This window comes from Cornus florida, unplaced genomic scaffold (genome assembly GCF_030987335.1).
Source record: "Cornus florida cultivar Cherokee Brave unplaced genomic scaffold, ASM3098733v1 CherokeeBrave_3.0.0_Hap2_Chr04, whole genome shotgun sequence".
In the NCBI taxonomy this organism is placed as follows: domain Eukaryota; kingdom Viridiplantae; phylum Streptophyta; class Magnoliopsida; order Cornales; family Cornaceae; genus Cornus; species Cornus florida.
Window position 1 is genome coordinate 76,836,089 of NW_026775574.1, and position 8,758 is coordinate 76,844,846.

The window sequence follows — 8,758 nt, forward strand, 5'->3', positions numbered from 1 at the left end:
ACACAACATTGTTGTAACACATTCATTTCCCTCATTAGTCACTTGATTATGGTTTGGAATAGTATTGTTTGGTGGTGATCTTTATAGCCCAAGACCTTTCTTTCTTACTTACTCTTTATCTTATTGCATTGCTTTATTATAGTTTAGCTCATTTAGTATAATCAACCAACCAACCAATTATGTGATCACTCGACCTACTAACCCTAATTACCATAGTTCACAATTCGATACACCATCAAATCCCTTAGGACGATCCCTACTCGCCCTATCTATATTTTATATAGAGAAAGGTAGTAGTGGCTTTTTATAAATGTAAAACTTGGCCACCTCCTAAACACACACAACTCTCAAGCTTTGTTGGTTGTGGCGACTCCATCAAGGAAACCGACAACAAGTTTTTGGCGCCGTTGCCGGGGATTTTAAATTGGCAACGTCGAATTGTGAAATTCAATTAGGATTAGTACTCTTTTGATCGTGTCTTTACTTTCTTTTTATTTTCTATTTTTGATTACTTATTAAGTTTGTTCTTCATTAACAAGGTGCATTGAGCAAGGAGCTAGCAAAGAACTTCCAAGCTAAGGAGCAAAGCAAAGCAAAGGAAAAATGCTTAAAATGAAAAATTGTTAAGTAAAATTGCTAAGCTAAGCTTTTAATTTTGGAGTTGAAGTGCTAAAGGACTATTGTGAGACCTTCTTACTCAATCTCCTTAGTTAAATCGGGGGCCCACGTGGAGGCATTGCATAGCATCATTAGATAAATCGGGGGCCCACGTGGAGGCATTTATTTGACATACATTGCATTTGAAAATTGTGGTTGTGAAGTTTAATTGCATTGTTGAGAAAGTTGCTTATTCGTGTTGCATTGTGCATGCATGGTCGTCGTTCATTGAGACCTACTCTTGTCCCTCTTGATTTGCATTTAGAATCCACTATTAGGAATCCAAGGGGAAGAGGAAGTTCACATAGAACCAATCTACCAATGGATGCTCTCAATGATGATCATGTTGAAGACCTTGGTCACATAGACCAACAAGGCATCCTTCACCCTAATATGCAAAATGATAATATGCAAGTTCCATTAGGCATGCCTAGGCCATACATTCATCAACCTCCTCAACAATAAGGCCAAATTCCAATGGGAATTCCAAGGCCAATGTATGCACCATAACCCCCCATCATTAATCAAGCTCAATATAACCAAGGTGTCCATGTTGCACCTCAAGTTGCTAATCCACCACTCGCATTGAGAGATCACTATGTGCCTAATGAGTATAATGCACCCACATGCATTCAATTGCCACCATTTAGAGCACACCATTATGAGATTAAAGCACAAACTATCCAAATGCTACCTAACTTTCATGGACTTCCTAGTGAAGAACCTTACAAGCATTTGGATGAGTTTCTTGAAGTTTGTTCTACCGTTCGATATACGGACATGTCGGAAGAAGTTTTAAGGCTGAAGCTTTTTCCATTCACCTTTAAAGATAAGGCGAAGTATTGGTTTAACAACCTTAGGCCTTTTTTTATAACTTCTTGGGCATAAATGCAACAAGAATTTTTGAAAAAGTACTATCCGGTTTCGAAGACCAATGCTATGAGAACCGCAATTAGGGAATTCACACATGGGGAGGGAGAAACTTTCCACGAGGCATGGGAACGCTTCAATGAATTGCTTAGGAAGTGTCCTCACCATGACATGCCTAAATGGCAATTGGTCCAATTCTTCTTTGAAAGCTTATCGGACAATTATAAAGGCATGGTTGATGCTTTAATGGGAGGTTCTTATATAGACCGGCAAGAGGAAGACGTGTGGCGTCTTTATGAGAGCATGAGTGAAAACTCTTTGCATAGAACATTGTCATCTAGGAATGGTAGAAATTCTCAAGGTAGGAAGAGTGTTGGCTTACATCAAGTTGACCACTCAAATGATATAACCGCCTAGATGAAGTCTTTATCTCAAAAATTTGATCAGTTGATCAATCAAAACTCGGCGAATCAAGTGTCTTCCTTTCCTAATCATTCTCATAGAGCTCAAAATGAATCATGTATGACTTGTTCTAGTGTTCTTCATTCTACTTCTAATTGTCCTCATGGACAAATTCAAAATGAACCCATTGAGCAAGTTAATGCAACATTTGTGAACCAAGGGAACAATCCTTATGATAATCATTACAATCCCGGTTGGAGGAATCATCCTAATTTTTCTTGGAAAAACCAAGGGGAGGGCTCAAACTCTTCCCAAGGCGGTTTTCAAGGGAAATACATTCCACCTCCACTTCAAAACCAAGGATCCCAAGGTTCAAGACCATATAACTCACAAGGAAATCAATTTGCTAATTCTCATTTTCCTAACCAATCATATTCTCAAGGAAATTCTAGAGGTTCCGCTTTTGAGGAAAATGTTTTAAATGCTTTGGGCACTCTAGAAGCAAATACTCAATTGTTGCATTCTCATTCTCAGTCAATTGCCAAGCTAGAAACCCAAGTAGGGCAAATAGCTGAAACACTTAATGCTAGAGAGAAGGGAAAGATGCATGTGAATGCCCCAATCAAACAACAATGTGTTGTAGAAACCAAATCCTCATTGGAAGGGCATAATGTTGAGCATGTCAGTGCGGTAACAACCTTGAGAAGTGGTAGGGTAGTAGACAATCAAGTTAGAATGCCTAATGAAGAGAGTGAACCAGTACAACCTCAAGTTGTCACCCGTCCCGTTCCACACACTATTCCTCCTTCATTGCATGTGCATGATCTTGAGAATGAGAAGCCCTCAAATTGTGAGTTGAAAGATGATTTCCAAAGAGATTCATTGAAAATAGTGTTGAAAAATGTGTTTGAGAAAAGTTCTTTGAAAAATGTTATTCATGATTCTTCTTTGAAAAGTGATTTGAAATCCAATGAATCGAACAAGTCCAATGCTGAAAATTCTTTGAAAGAAAATGCTGAAAGAGTTTTTGAAAAAGCTCCATTTCCGGACGCCTTGAAAGGGTCCATTTCAAAAGAAAGGCAAAAGACCAAGAACAATGAGATAATGGATATGTTTAGGCAAGTCACAGTCAATCTTCCACTTTTGGATGCAATTAAGCAAATTCCGGCTTATGCCAAATTCTTAAAAGACTTATGCACCCAAAAGCGGAAGAACAAGAGCCAAACATCAAAAAAGGTGGTCTTAACCGAACAAGTGAGTTCCATTCTACAACACAACACTTTGCCAAAGTTTAAGGACCCCGGTGCACCTACAACATCTTGTGTCATTGGTGAACATGTCATCAACCGGGCACTTCTTGACTTAGGGGCTAGTGTTAACCTTCTTCCCTATTCGGTTTATATTAAATTGGGCCTAAGTGAATTGAAACCGACGTCGGTGGTTTTACAACTTGCCGACTGATCCATTAAGAAGCCTAGGGGGATAATTGAGGATGTGTTGATTAAGATTGATAAGTTCTTCTTCCCGGTTGACTTTGTCGTCATTGACACGGAACCGGTGCCCAATCCAAAGAACCAAATTCCGGTTATCCTTGGCCGTCCTTTCTTGGCAACCTCAAATGCCAACATAAATTGTAGGACGGCGATAATGAAGATTTCTTTTGGGCACATGAGAGTGAAGTTGAACATCTTTAACCCCACACCCAATCCATTTGACAAATATGAAGAAGAGGTTAATGTGGTAGAGGAATATCATGATCTTGCTTGTGAAAGAAATGAGCTTTTGTGCATGAACAATGTTTCAAAGCCTTCATCTTCATCTTCAGCATTGCATGCCAGAAAAGTGATTTCGAACTCTTATTGTGAAATGGCGTGAAAGCCCAAGGAAGCTTTTGACAAAGAACTCAAGACGTCTTTTGAGTTTACCCCAACAAGTTCTTCTAAGAACCATTTGTTGGGAGTGACTCGAAACATCTCTCATCCCAAAAAGGAGGGGATGCATTACAAGATCTTTGATCCGGGCTGAAAGAGCCCAAGGTCTTGCTAGAGACGTTAAAGACTAGCACCGAAATTCGTAGGATGTCAAAACCCTATTCCTCCCTCATTTCTATCTTGCATTTTGATTCTTGCGAAGTCTAGATACTGTTTTTGTGGTTCATATATATTGGAAGGAACTGAGTAAGGGATTGCATGAGCATTCAAGTCATTTTGAGCATTTAGACATAATTTCGATCGATCCAAGTCTTGGTTCGATCGATCGAACTTTGGTTCGATCGATCCAACTATGGACTCGATCGATCTAGCTCTCATTTTGCACCCAACACTTAGAAAATTTTTGGACCTGCATCCAAATTCCAAAATGCATGCTCTCGGGATCTTCAAATTCTCAAAAGTTTGATCGATCGTAAACCATTTCGGTCGATCAAAATACCTTTCGATCGATCCAACATGTGGTTCGATCGATCATGAGTCCCAACACTTAGAAAAATTTTGGACCTGCATCCAAATTCCAAAATGCATGCTCTCGGGATCTCCAAATTTTCAAAAGTTCGATCGATCGTAAACCATTTCGATCGATCGAACTACCTTTCGATCGATCCAACATGTGGTTCGATCGATCATGAGTCCCACCACTTAGAAAAATTTTGGACCTGCATCCAAATTCCAAAATGCATGCTCTCGGGACTTTTCAAAATTTTTCATGTTCGATCGATTGAATTCTAAGTTCGATCGATCCAAGATTCCAGCACATATCAACTCTTGAACCCTTAAACTTGTACATTCTTTATCCTCTTCGATCGATCAAAATCTTTCTTCGATCGATCAAAATTTGCATCTCATCAATAAAAAAAAAAAAAAAAAAAAAAATGCCATTAAGAGTGGAGACCTAAGTTCGATCGATCGAACTCCATCTTCGATCGATCGAACTCTGCATATCGTGTTTTTAAAAAATATAACCGAGTTAGATCGATCACTTTGGATCGATCCAACTTTAAAAGGAAACCAAACCCTAGTCTCCCTCTTCTCTCAATCTCATCTCAATCCGGCCAACCTCCATTCCAATCATCTTCCCCATCTCCGGTGAGCCAATTCCGGCAAGGTAGAGCCTTATTTTCACCGCGGCTTCGCACCCTCTCTCTCATCTCATCCCTCTCGGTTTTGAGGTAAATCGCGAGCCATTTCTTGATTTAAAAGTTTAATCAATGCATAATTCATGATTTTCTATATTGATTTATGTTGTATGTGTATTAATCATCCATTTTAAAGCATCAATTTCATGATTATGGTATACATATTCACACATGCATTCGGCCGAACCAAATTGGGGATTTTTGATTTGATTTGGCATTTGGGGAGTGTTTGGATGTTGAGGATGGGCTGTTTGGTGTGTAGATGGGCCCACAAACACGTTTGTGTGGGCCCCGTGCTCTAGATCTCACAGATCTGTGACTTTTCAAATTCGGCATTCGCACAGTTCGATCGATCGAACTTGTGCTTCGATCGATCGAAGTAGTGAAATTCATTTCACTATCTTCGATCGATCCAATCTTGTGCACTTTCATGCTTCGATCGATCCAAGTGTTGGATTGATCCAATTCACTTCGATCGATCCAACTTTTGAACATTTTTCACTTCGATCGATCGAAAATTTCTGTGATCGATCGAAATCCATCTTCGATCGATCGAACTTTCACAGATCATACATACACACTTCATTCATCTTGTGTCGTCTTCATGCTATCTTTATATGCACAATGCCTGTGATATTCTACATTGGATGCATTTCATACCTATATTGCTTAGCATGATTCACATATCATCATCATCATCATAGATTCATGTTATCCGTATTTTGTCTATCTTATTTGACATACATGTTTCTATTATGCACTTAAATTCTTATATATCTGGCACTGACTTATATTGAAATTTTCTTGTCTTTTTGCAGATCATGCCTCCGCGGTACAAGAGTATAGCCAGGAGATCTTCGGGGCCACAGCGACCCCGCAGACATATGCGGCCCAGGATAGAGATGGTTGCAGAGCCATCTCATGCTCAGGCAGAGCCCGCACAGGCTACTCCCCCTCAGTCCCCATCCCACGAGGCTGAGGAGGGAGCTGACCACATGCCATCTACATCCCAGGCTCCTCCAGCCTTCACACCATCACCTTCTCCTGTGCGCCGTCAGGCAGATGCAGCTGCCATGCCATCATCGCAGCCACCTCTACCGACTCAGCGCCGTGACCAGTTGCTGCCGAGATATGCAGCCATGACCGTGGCTCAGGAGTCGTACTTCGATACTGCGTACTTCTCCGAGTCTATCCTGACCCGATCTGGCTATCAGGATATCATGCAACGGGGCCTCTCAGCCATCTTTGCCCCAGTCACCGGCCTTGTATACCCGCGACTGGTGCGGCTATTCTTTCAGCATCTCCGGCCCTCGCCACGATCTACCGCAGAGATGATCACTACACTGGACGGCCACGAGATTGTCATCACAGTTGACACTCTGGCCCGTGCTTGCCGGTGCCCACACCGGTGTCCACCTGAGCTTGCAGAGACATACCTGAGGCTGCATAGGCCTTCATTTTCTGACATGGCTATCTCCTTGATAGACCATCATGCCGGTGGTCAGACATTCGCCACCAGGACCTTCTTGCCTGATGACCTTTGGTTCATCGACACAGTTCTTTTTCAGAACATTTACATGGCGGGCCACAAGATCCAGAGGCGTCATGACTACTTGACAGCTCTTTACGCTTTTTACACGGGCTGCTAGATATCTATCCCAGTCCTCATCTGGAGCGTGATGAGGTTGCTGTATGATTATTTCATTTCCAGGAAGGACCCTAAGCGGTCCAAGGTCCTGCCCTTCGGACACCTCATCACGCAGATCCTTCTTGACCAGCGCTACAGAGTGCCCCCAGATGAGGAGCCCCTTGCACGGTCCAGCTTCTATAGGAGGAGCGACTGGAATAAGAGCTACAATGCTCTTATTCGGAATCTTCAGGAGCCAGCTGTAGAGGCAGCAGCTGACCTAGAGGAGGAGGAGGCAGCCCAGGCACAGCCGGCACCTCCAGCAGCAGCATATATCGCAGCGGACGACACACCAGTCGGTTCGGCTACCGATCGCATGGACATTGACCTGGAGCGACCTGCGGAGGAGTATGCCGATGCTGCAGATGATGCTGATGCTGATGCCGATGATACCAGTGATCGAGCCGCTGCTCAGGAGCGAGTTCGGGAGTCTTCTTCAGAGGCATCTCTGCTTGAGTCTCCAGTTCCCACTCCCGGATTCGAAGCATGCTTGCAGACACTAGAGGAGGACGTAGCAGCCATGCGAGCCGATATCACTACCCACCGAGCTGAGTTCACCTCTTTCAGGACGGATGTCATGGCTTGCTTTGCCGATCTTTCCAGCCGACTCCCTGCACCTGCACCTCCAGCCACTGCAGATCTTTATGATCAGGCCTCCTGAGACTCCACTTCCAGTTGTTCTATGCTTTTATTTCTTTTATTCTGGATCTGTATTATACTGTTACTGTTACTGTATTATACTTTGCGGCCGGTCTGTCGGTTTTATTATTTTATTGATGTACCTGCACTTTATATTCTCTATATATTGCTTTTTGATTATGGATGTCTCTTAGTATCTCATATTTATATGTTTGACTCCATCAGGTACACCACAGTGACTTCAGTGAGAGAGTGCTGCCTAATTTTTCAGGACCACTCTTACACCTCTCTCTCTATTCTCTATTTATCCCATTTTACACTTGCATGTCCACTGTGCACTGATTATCCTATCTTGTTATCTAATGAGTTTAATAGAGTGCAAACTTTTCAGGACCATAGTTTATCCCAAGTTTGGGGGGGCCATGCCACCCACTTTGGATACTTCTATCCCGATCATTCATGTCTAAAGCACTGGTATACTCTTTCCTTTGTTCTCTTCACACACTGAGGACAATGTGCAGTTTAAGTTTGGGGGTATTGGTGTATGTTTCAGTGTTACTTTAAAATTCAAATTTTGAGCATGTCTTGTGTATTTGAGGGATATTTCTATACTTGGTCCATTTCTAGCTATGATTTTGATCTTTTGAGGACTATATTGCTTAAAATTTAAATATTGCTTGACTTGAGAGTCCAATACTCCTTGTATGCCTTGAGGATGCCATTTAGGAGTAAATTTTTCAAAAGATTGATATCTTGCTTGCATTTGTGGTCCACATCATCCTGATTTTGTGATTATTTTGAGATTCATTCTAGGATTCTACACTAGCACAGGCGCACGCTAGCATTCAATTGTGGGGTACATGCTTTGTTGATTATTGAATTGGTTATATCCCAATTGGGCTAGTAGTGCATTGAAAGTTTTCATTCTTGATAAAGGTGGATAACAACCCCTTTTCATTGAGTAGCCGGGATTCTTGCCTCATTAAGCAGTGAACTTCTCGCGCCGAAAGGTGGAGGGCCCAAACTCTAGGTTAATAATTGAATTGAAAAAAAAAAGAAGAAGAAGAAGAAGAAGAAGAAGTTGTAAAAAGCAATAAAAGTGAGGACTTCTCCCAAAAGGTGAGAAGTGGGAAATGATTAAATGGTTGTTGTCTTGATTTGTAGCCTAGTTGATTTAAGTTTGTAAGTCCATAGGGGTGTCTTAACACCTAATGCCCTAAAGCCATCTGGTTTGGGAGTCATTGACCTAAAGCTCGCTACATGAATCTTCTAGAAAGCTTAAGAGATCAACACATTGCACAATACTTCCATCTTTGATCCTCAATAAAAAAAAAATAGAGTGAAAAGAATAAGCGCACCTAGAACAATAAAGC

The 8,758-nt window shown here is 41.8% G+C and overlaps 1 pseudogene; it reads right to left on the reverse strand.

The window, feature by feature from the left end:
- Window positions 1-1,601: 1,601 nt before the first annotated feature.
- Window positions 1,602-1,700, reverse strand: LOC132305871 (small nucleolar RNA R71; annotated as a pseudogene).
- Window positions 1,701-8,758: the final 7,058 nt, after the last annotated feature.